General features: G+C 40.9%; 1 protein-coding gene across 1 annotated transcript in view; it reads right to left on the minus strand.

Annotated features, from left to right (window-relative positions):
- The window catches only part of LOC140198367 (zinc finger CW-type PWWP domain protein 1-like), a 142,146-nt gene that overhangs the window by 130,231 nt on the left and 401 nt on the right, over window positions 1-11,514 (minus strand). The window lies entirely within an intron of this gene.

Genomic DNA, 11,514 nt, shown 5'->3' on the forward strand with positions numbered 1-11,514 from the left:
AGCCTATCTAATAAGTGAAGTCCTTCAATCCAGACAAGAACCTGGAATGCACCTTCACCAGTGGATCACATCCTTCCTATACTGTGGCAATCAAACCGAGTGAGGCCTAACCAGTGTTCTGTAAACTTTCAACATATTATCCTAATTCATATTCCATGTGCCAACCTACCCTGTATTTTCAAATGCCTCCTTCACCACTCTATTGACCTGTGTTGCCACATGAAATGATAAACTTGGACCCCCTACATCTTTCTGTTCATCAACATTCCTCAGTGCCCTACTATTTACTGTATACATCAACCCCTATTTGCCTTCCCTAAATGTATCAGCTCACATCTGTTAGGATTAAATTCCATTTACCAGTGCTCCACTCAACTTTCCATTTGATCTATACCCTGCTGTAGCCTGTTCATCACTAACCAAAGTACCACCAATTTTGTGTTATCCACATATTTACTAATTAGAGGTCCAACATTCACATATGTCATTAATATACAATATCACAAACAGTAAAGGTCCCAACACCAATTCCTGCAATAAACCTCAAGTTACAGACTTCCAATCTGCCTCTATCACCAAACTATTTTTGAATCCAATCAGTTCATCTTGGATCTCAAGTACCTTAACTTTCTCAACCAGGACACCATGCAGCAGTTTGTCAAATGTCTTACTAAAGTCCACACAGACCTCTATTACTCTAACTTCATCAGTTTCCTCTGAAATGGCCACAAAAAAAATCAATCAAATTGGTGAAACAGAATTTTCCATGCACAAAAGTAATGCTGACAATCTCTAATTTCGCTCCCTCATTTCCTATTGTATATAAGTCCTGTCCCTTGGAATTTCTTCCAAGGGAACATTCTCTTGAAATTGGCTCAACAACCTATAGTTACCCTGGACTATCCCAGCTGCCCTTCTTAAATAAGCGAACAACCTTAGGCTAACAAAAATACAAAAATCCCCAGAGGGCTCTAGTCTAATCTCATTTCCCAAAGAAGGCTGAGATCATCCAGCCCTGGGGGTTCACCCATCCTTCTTGTATCCCAATACTTTTAACACCATAATTGACATGCTCCAGACTATTAATATTTTCCTCCTTGAACTCAATATGCTCCACTTCCTTCTCCTTGAAGAATAAAGATGAAAATTATTTATATAGGAATTTATGCTCATCCCATGGTTCCTCTTTTGCTCCTAGTACTTATAGAGTGATTTGGATTCTCAATTTAAGGTGGCACGGCAGCTTAGTGGTTAGCACATCGCTTTACAGTACTGGACCAATGACCCAACTTCATTTCCCGCCACTGCTTGAAAGGACTTTGTACATTCTCCCCACATCCGTGTGGGTTTTCTCCAGGTGCTCCAGTTTCCTCCCACATTCCAAATATGCACCAGTTAATACTGGTCATTGAAAATTGACCCAGGATTAGGCTAGGGTTAAATTGGGGGTTGCTGGGCAGCATGGCTCAAAGAGCCAGGAGAGCCTATTCTGTGCTGTATCTCAATAAATAATAAAAAAATTCACCTTATTTTTTGTCCTTCTAATTTCTTTATTAACCTCTATCTGCCTCAAAGGATTCAATTGATTGTAGTTTCCTATACCTGACATATGTTTCCTTTTTTTTAAATCTTGTTCAAACCTTCATAACCGTTGTCATCTTTGCCTTTGACACTTCACGGAATATGTTCTAAACTTGTTATAAAACAAAAATGATTATTCCAAGATTTTATTACATGAACTGCAATATTGCTAGAGCCACGGTTCTTTCTTCATGAACACTACTAGTCATTATCTACACTGTGTGTGGTTCTGTAGATATTTATTTCACCTGCTATTGTACTAAAGAGGCTGGCTGGTGGCACAGTGACATCAGCACCAGACTCTGGCGCGAAGGTTCCTGAATTCGAATCCAGTCCCGGGTATGCTTATTATCCGTGTCAGGTTGAGTGTCGAGCTCGCAACTCAGCCTCGTTAAAAAAAAGCTGCGCTGTAAGGACGTAGGGGACCACTCACAGAATCTTTCCTCCAAGATAACCACTTGAAAAAGTGGTCGCCGAGGCTCTGGCAGAGTATGGCACAGAAAAAAAATTGTACTAAAGATATTTATCATCATATAATCAATGGTAGAAATCTAGCTCCGGCAGTGGTACAAAATGAACAGTATTGGATAGGATGCTGGTTACATACAGTGCCCGGTTTTAATTCAACTGCAGCCAAATGAAGTAACTATCAAGTAATATTCTGCCTAAAATAGATAAACCCACAATTTTTGAGGTATTCTGTCCACAAATATCAAATTCATAGCATTTTCTTCATCACTACACATAAAAATAGATTTCTTTCAAGAGTGGAATGTTATTAGAATAATTTCTAGGTCAAACTGGCTTATATTCTGGAAATATAAAATGACTCTTCAGGTTGCAATTCATATTTGCCGAGATTGGTACAATTTATGATCAGATGAACATTTAATGATCACATTTCTCTATGCTTTTGTGTTTCTCAGGCACACCTGTGAATGGTAATTCTCAAAAAGGCCAAGTTTAAACTGTGCAGTTTTCTCTGCAGTAGCTAACTCAGGAGGTACCTTTCAAATTAACTGCTTCACACAATCACTTCCTATCGCAATCACCTCCTCCCCTATTACTGGCCTTCTTTTTCTTAATAAGCCACAGACTTTGACCCACTTGTGGACTTCTCTGTTCTTTTCCTTTCTGCCTGCAGTATGCTAAGTTTGCAATACCAAAAAATGTGTAAACCTTTCATTGAACCCGACGCAGTCTGGGAGACCGTTTCACTGAACACCTATGCTCTGTCCGCCAGAGAAAGCAGGATCTCCCAGTGGCCATCCATTTTAATTCCACGTTCCATTCCCATTCTGATATGTCAATCCATGGCCTCCTCTACTGTCAAGATGAAGCCACACTCAGGTTGGAGGAACAACACCTTATATTTCGTCTGGGTAGCCTCCAACTTGATGGCATGAACATTGATTTCTCTAACTTCCCTTAATGCCCCTCCTCCCCTTCTTACCCCATCCCTTATTTATTTTTATTCCCTCCCTTTTTTTCTTCTCTCTCTGTCCCTCTCACAATCACTCCTTGTCTGCTCTCCATCTTCCTCTGGGCTCCCCTCCCCCTTTCTTTCTCCCTAGGCCTCCTGTCCCATGATCGTCCCCCTTCTCCAACTCTGTATCCCTTTTGCCAATCAACTTTCCAGCTCTTAGCTTCTTCCCTCCCCCTCCAGTCTTCTCCTATCATTTCAGATCTCCCCCTCCCCCTCTCACTTTCAAATCTATTACTATCTCTTCATTCAGTTAGTCCTGACGAAGGGTTTTGGCTCAAAACGTCAACTGTACTTCTTATAGATGCTGCCTGGCCTGCTGCGCTCAACAGCATTTTGTGTGTGTTCTCTGGGTTTCTGAATTTTCACATGGCAAGTTCATGGCCAAGACAGCCATTGCAGAACAATGGATGTTACTGGATTTCTAGAGCACTATTCTGTTTCTCAGCCTTTCATCACAAGAGTATCAAGGTATATTGAAATACTGGAGATATTTATGGCACTATTTAAGTACTTCTGCCTCAATCTTCAGAACTAATCACTTCTTTAAGGTATTTTGAAGTACTTGCCACATTGATGTAATTACCCCATTGTGTTGGGAGCGTTTTTTAAGAACTGTTTTCCCAACAATTTAAATATTTACCCTTTTAAATAGTTTCTGGAGTATTCTTATCTTATTGATATATATTTCTACTTTGATTACATAAAGCACTATATTTTAAAATCTCAGTATCCATCTTACTTGGAGATATGTCTTGCTGATCATGGTATTTTTAAGCCTTGAAGCATTCAACCAATTTTCAGTTATTTTCCATTTGTCCAATGTTCAGCTATTTTCAGATTTTGATTTACCCAGTTATAGTTATGCAGTTCTACAACATAAAAACAGGCCAAAACAAAGAGAAAATCTGCAGATACTGGAAATCTGAGCAACACACACAAAATGCTGGAGGAAATCAGCAGGCCAGGCAGCATCTAGAAAAAAATTGACGTTTTGGGCCGAAGGGTACTCTTTTCCTAGATGCTGTCTGGCCTGCTGATTTTCTCCATCATTTTGTGTCTGTTTCACAGAAACAGGCTTATCAGCCCACAACATCTGTGCTAACCTTACTGGCAATCTACACTAATCCCATCTTCTCACACTATGTCCACATCCTTCTATTTACTGTCTAAACACTGCATCTCTTAAACCAAGTTCTTTAAGTAATTTCCAACTTTTTCATTTAGTGGGTTATTCCTATTTATATTATTCCTTGAGCTATTTATCCTATTATCAGGGTGGAGGGGAGGAGATACACCCCTACCAAGGAGAAGTAAGGCACTCCTTCCCTCCACTAGCCTGAAGGCCACTATTGGGCAAGGGGTGGCACCTGCTTAGCACCTCCCCCCACCCCGATCAGGGTCATGTAAAGTCACGGGAGCAAGTGGTGGATGGTTTTCAGAAGCTGGCGCATACCACAAGTCCTTATTATGCAACTACTGAGGCCAGGCAGACAACTCCTGAAGAAAGTGGAGCTTAGGAGGGATAATGGCACAAAACGGTGACTCATTTGCTTGCATCTTCGGAAACAGCTCTATTTCCACCTTTAGTATCTTTACTTTACTTTTTCCTTTCAGGGTTCTTTTGAAGACCCTGACCTGGAGTTACACACAGGCTTCAGTTCTTTGCGGGAACGGGGCCTGTTCTCAGGGTTCCATGACTGGCCATTATTCAACATGCCAAGGGCTTGGCCTGAGTCTCGATCGTGTTCGGAAGCCTAAGATCTCGGGGCTCCAGAGACAGGCGGATCGAGGGTCGGTGTCACAGCAGGATACTCATGTGTCGTTGGGGAGGCTGGAAAATCCTTTGCTGTGGGTCTGAAGACCCGAGGTCTTTGCGATCTTCGGACACAGAGCTTGAAAAAAGTGACGAAACGGACTTTTAATATCATAAACCAGCAGGTTGTTATGTCTCCCGCTTGCTGTGAAAATGGAGGACACCTCCCTCTCCCTTGCCAGGGAGAGAAGAACCTGTGGTTTGTCAAATGTTGGATGAAATGCAAAGCCTTTGGAGTAACTTTAGTCTGTGTCTTTGCTATTGCTTAGCTCACACTTGTGTTCAGTAGCCAGTGCACTTTTTGTTTTGCCAGTGGGGGGAGGGGGGATTATTGCTTGCTGCCACTTACGTGCAGGAAGGGGGAGCTGGGGGGGTGTTAACTTTGGGGTTCTCACATTTAATTGTCATTCATTCTTTGGGACACTTCTCTATTTTCATGGATGCTTGCGAAGAAAAAGCACTTCAGGACATATATTGTATATTCTGACATTAAATTTGACCTTTGAATCTTTGAATATTGATAGTGGCTTGGGTCACCGTCCTGTAAAGACACTGCCCAGAAGAAGGAAATGGCAAACCATTTCTGTAGAAAAATTTGCCAAGAACTATCAAGGTCAGAGATCATGATAGCCTATGTCACATGACACCGCACATAATGATGGTGACAATATCTGGTAACAAGCAATCTATCAACTGCTCCCATTTTCTCACCATTACTAAGCCTTCTATCTCACATTTTGGCTGACATTCCTAGTGTCCAGGCATACGACTCCAGTTTTTACACAATTATACCTTGTATTTGAATGGACCATCTTTTTAGAATCTGGAAAAAAACATTTATTTGGTTTTCAGCAGATAATAATGTACTTAATTTACCCTAATGACTATTTTATTCATGGTTTTCCCACATTTTGTGACACTTTATCCCCAGGCTTTTACCCAGAGCTGTTCTGGGAGCATTAACCACTTTTAACACCTTTTCTTTCCCATGTTTTTATCTGATATACAAAATATGGAGTGGGTTACCAGGCTGTTTGTTGAGGGTTTGAGGCACACGTGGTTTCGAAGGGAATTGTCTATATTTAAAATATATCAGTTTTTAAATTAAGCATCCATATGTTTTGAAGATACAGTGCCTATAAAAAGTATTCACCCCGATCCCCACCCCCACCCCCCCAGAAGTTTTCATGTTTTATTGTTTTACAACATTGAATCACAGTGGACTTAATTTGGCTTTTTTGACACTGATCAACAGAAAAAGACTCTTTAGTATCAAAGTGAAAACAGGTCTCTACAAAGTGATATAAATTAATTACAAATATAAAACACAAAATACTTGATTGTATGAGTATTCACCCCCTTCAAGTCAGTATTTAGTAGATGCACCTTTGGCAGCAATTACAGCCTTGAGTCTGTGTGGATAGGTCTCTATCAGCTTTGCACATCTGGACACTGCAATTTTTCACCATTCTTCTTTATAAAACTGCTCAAGCTCTGTCAGATTGCATGGGGATTGTGACTGAACAGCCCTTTTCAAGTCCAGCTACAAATTGTCAATTGAATTGAGGTCTGGACTCTGACTTGCCCACTCCAGGACATTATCTTTGTTGTTTTTAAGCCATTCCTGTGTAGCTTTGGCTTTAAGCTTGGAATCCTTGTCTTGCTGGAAAACAAATCTCCTCCCAAGTCACAGTTCTCTTGCAGACTGCATCAGGTTTTTCCTCCAAGATCTCCTTATATTTTGCTGCATTCATTTTACCCTCTACACTCACAAGCCTTCCAGGGCCTGCTGCAGTGAAGCATCCCCATAGCATGATGCAGCCACCACTGTGCTTTACGGTAGGCATGGTGTGTTTTTGATGATAGGCGGTGTTTGGCTTATGCCAAATATAGCATTTAGTCTGATGGCAAAAAAACTCAATTTTGGTTTCATCAGACCATAAAACCTTCTTCCAGCTGACCTCAGTCTCCCACATGCCTTCTGGCAAACTCCAGCCAAGATTTCATTTGAATCTTTTCAAATATGAACCTGTACTTGTGAATGTAAAAATATATACAGATATATACAGATCTGCTTCAAGGAATTACAGATCAGAAAAGTGGCATTCATCATTAAGGATCCCCATCACCCAAGTTATGCCCTCGCCTCATTGCCACCATCAGGGAGGAGGTACAGGAGCCTGAAGGCACATTCGACGATTCAGAACAACTTTGTGCCCTCTGACATCCAATTTTTGAATACACTGAGAGATCCTGCTTTCTCTGGCGGACAGAGTGTAGGCCACACATTTTAATTCCACGTCTCATTCCCATTCTGATATGTCTATCCACGGCCTCCTCTACTGTAAAGATGAAGCCACACTCAGGTTGGAAGAACATCTTACATTCCGTCTGGGTAGCCTCCAACGTGATGACATGAACATTGACTTCTCAAACTTCCCCTAATGCCCCACCTCCTCCTCGTACCCCATCCGTTATTTATTTATATACACACATTCGTTTTCTCTCTCTCCTTTTTCTCCATCTGTCCCTCTGACTATACCCCTTGCCCATCCTCTGGGCTTTTTCCCCTCTCCCCCTTTTCTTTCTCCCCATGCCTCCTGTCCCATGATCCTCTCATATCTCTTTTGCCAATCAACTGTCCAGCTCTTGGCTCCATCCCCCCCCCTCCTGTCTTCTCCTATCATTTCGGATCTCGCCCTCACCCTCCCACTTTCAAATCTCTTACTAGTTCTTCTTTCAGTTAGTCCTGACAAAGGGTCTGGGCCCAAAACGTTGACTGTACCTCTTCCTAGAGATGCTGCCTGGCCTGCTGCATTCACCAGCAACTTTTATGTGTGTTGCTTGAGAGAGAGGCGAAGACTGCTTTGAGATGGTGTTATGGTTTTTCGGCAGCATGTTTACACTTTTGCAAGGACACTAGCAGCTTCCAAGTTCTTACAGAAAGAAAAGGGAGGAGCTGCTTGATGGACAGCTAGTATTCAGCACGGTGAGATAAATAGGTCAGCTGTTAGACCTGGAGACACATGGTTTTGGACACTGAATGATAATTCCACCACAGAAGGACGGTCCCCTTTGTTGTGGTCACAGTCGGTGACTTCTAAAGGATTTCAGAGGACAACGGGAAGATCGAAGGCGTCAGCTTACCTGAAGACTCGAATCTCTCCCTCTCTCTCTCTCCATCACTACTCAACTCAGTACCACAGACTGAACTGAACTTTACTCAGACTATCTATTTACCCCTAGACTTGAAGAAGCTTAGTTTTCATATATTTCCACACTTATTTACATATAATCATTGCTAACCTGTTTGTTATACCTGCATTTATATTACTGTATTGCATAGTTACTAATAAATACCATTAGTTAATAGCAATACTGGACCCCAAAGTGTTTTCCATTTCTGCTGGTTCTTTAACCCGTCACCAGGCATGTGACAATAGATACTATCACAATATTAAATAATTAATCTATTGGTCTAGATGTTAAACCAATTCCCAAGGAGTTCACCTACAACTTTTATCTTTGTTTTTTGTTTTTTCTTGCAGTTATACTCCTTCACATTTGAGACAATTCCTTCCATTAATAAATGATCCATCAACCTCTCCCAATTTCTTCCCACTGCTCAGCCTTAAATCCTACATTTGAACTGATAATCCTACTGACCAAGCTTTAGAATCCAGATTTTGTGCAATTAGATCTTGTTTCTGAATATACTATAGTATCTTTATCTGGAACACCTATTTAACATTAACCCTGGTTCCTTAAGGTTGCTATAGCCATGAGTGGTAACAGGGATAAACTCCTACTACCTATTCATTGTTCCCAGTAGCACCTGTCACAAATAGCTTCAGGCAACATAGTCCAGCTCCTAACCTTCACTTGAAATTTAACTCTAAGCCTGGTAGAACCATTTCTACTGACTAGAGAAGCGGCAAAGTAAGGTTACTGGCACCTTAAAGCCAGTTGCTTCAGGCAGATGGGGCCTGTCAGCTGCAGTTGGCAACTCTAGAACATAGAAATCTACAGCACATTACAGGCCCTTCCGCCCACAATGTTGTGCCGAACATGTAACCTGCTCTAGAAACTGCCTAGAAATTCCCTAGCGCATAGCTCTCTATTTTTCTAAGCTCCATGTACCAATCTGAGGTTCTTAAAAGACCCTATTGAACCCACCACCAGCAGTGCATTTCACACACCCACCACTTTCCGTGTGAAAAACTTAGCCCTGACATCCCCTTGGTACCTATTTCCAAGCACCTTAAAACTATGCCCCCTTGTATTAACCATTTCAACCCTGGGAAAAAACCTCTGGCTATCCACATGATCAATCCATAAACTTTGTCACAAAGCCATCATTTCTATTACCTAAATCATTGACAAACAATGAAAAATATAGCAGTCCCAATACTGACCACTGAGGAACACCATTAGTCACTGACAGCCAACCAGAAAAAGCCCCCTTTAATTATCTAGAGGGGAAACTCTAATCTCAAACCTCCGCTCCCTTGTGACTACAGCTGCTCATGGAAAAAACTTCGGTAGTAAACCCTGAGGGAAAAATCTGGAGCTAGGGTCCATAGGTAATCCTATGTTGAGTTAAACGCTGACTGGCAATTCCTGGTGCCAAAATGTATTGGTCTCTGCTGTCCCTTTCGATTCATCTGGTGCTTGGAGAAGGGGAGCTTGCTACATAGGCAACAGCTTGCTCTCCATACCGTACAGTCCTGACTTGCTAGGATGCATCGTCCATGGTCGACCCTGACCAATGGATGCCTCACAACGTTAACCCTCTAATACTTCAATATTTTAACCATTTTATGCATGGTTTTCCACCCCTTTGTGGCATATTCTGATATTTTATCGCCATACCTGCTCTGGGCACCAGGCACTTTTAACAACTTCTGCTCCCAAGTTCTATATGTGAAATATCAACTAGGTTATCAGGCTATTCATAGGGGTTCACACACACACACACATACTATTTCAAAGGGCTTCTGTCTATATTTGAAGAATCTCAAGTTTCATGATTAAGCATCTATTTGTTTTTGAGATACTTCTCATTGATGATGAATTTAACCCTTGATTTTGATTTACCCCAGCCATAATCATGGGGTTGTACAGCACAGAAGCAAGCCACTCAGCCCAGCACATCTATTCTGCCCAGCTATGTTTCTGCTAACCATATCCTTCAATGCCTTGTCTATTCAGTGCCTGTCTAAATGTCTCTTAAAGCACCTGATCCTTTTTTGTCTCTTAAACCCAGTTGATGTAATCATTTTCAACTGTTTGATTTAGATTATTCCTGATTATTTAGCACTTTTAAGGTATTTATTCTATGCCAGGACTCTTGATTTTGGGTTTATATTGTGTTTTTCAATCATTTTTTTGTACATGGGACAGCAGATTAGATGTTTTCCTTTAAACAGCTTCCATGGTGTTTACTTCATGGTTGTCTATAGGGAAGATGAATGTCAGGATTATATACCGCATACATACTTTGATAATCCTCCAAGAGGACCACAACCTCATCGTGGTTTGGAGGTTTGTGTGCCTCAGTGACCCAGAGAGCTATGTTGGCTGCAATCAGGGCTTTATGCTTTGGCTGTTGGTAGGGTCACCCATGCCAAACAGGTCAAAGGGTAGAGGTCAGGCTAAGAGTGGGCCACTGGTCCTCCAGGTCTGCGGGTTCAGCTGAGAGCTAACAACCCTGTCTGGCAAAACAAAATTGTTACTGAAACAGTAATGAAGAATCTTTTTACATCTGAGTGTGATGGTACTCCTGAGTCTCCACCCGGGACTTGCATGACTGACAGTAGTGAAAACCGAGAGAAAGCTACTGACAGAATGAAGGAAGCCCTGAACAACATTAAAGATGGGGGACCTTCATTGCTGCCCTAAACACTAGTCACATAACGGGCAATAAGTAAACTCTGATAATAAATGTACTTTGAATTATCTTTGAGGGACTTAAAACTATCAGTAAGTACAATACTATTATATTAATATTTATCTCCTAGTTTTTGAACTCTTTATCTATTCTTCTTATAGTTTAAACACCTGTTTTGGAAAAAGATTACCCAATTATTTGAGGGATTTATTCACCTACTGTTGATGTACTCAATCCAATCCTTTACAACCAGAAACCTTTAATCCTTTAATAGATCATTTAAAAAGTTTTACAATTATCCATCAAACTATTTGAAGATATCAATCCTGCTGGTTTTATGATTATTTTAGCTCCAATGTATTTGTGGTTTATAGTTAAATTTTAAATAATGAACAAGTAAGAAATATCACACGGGCTATTTCAACAAGTCAGTGATCTAGAAGTTAAATCCCTTTCCCTAGGTATTTACCCACAAGTTTTACCGATTACAGTATTAGTTTTCTTGTCATTATTCCGAAAACAAGCTGCTTTGCTTTTCATAAAAATACCTCTATGCATCAACTTCTCCCCATTTTTGGACAATATTCCCACTTTCAGGACATTTAAATTCAGATTTTGATGATTATTTTTCAATGCATCACATTATTTTTCCGTCTGGAAACCCCTCTCCTTTAGGTTTTCATCTGATGCCGAAATACCCAGATGTACCTTCAATAATTTGATCATTGTATCCATATTTTCCAA

This window comes from Mobula birostris, chromosome 5 (assembly GCF_030028105.1).
Source record: "Mobula birostris isolate sMobBir1 chromosome 5, sMobBir1.hap1, whole genome shotgun sequence".
Lineage (NCBI taxonomy): Eukaryota > Metazoa > Chordata > Chondrichthyes > Myliobatiformes > Myliobatidae > Mobula > Mobula birostris.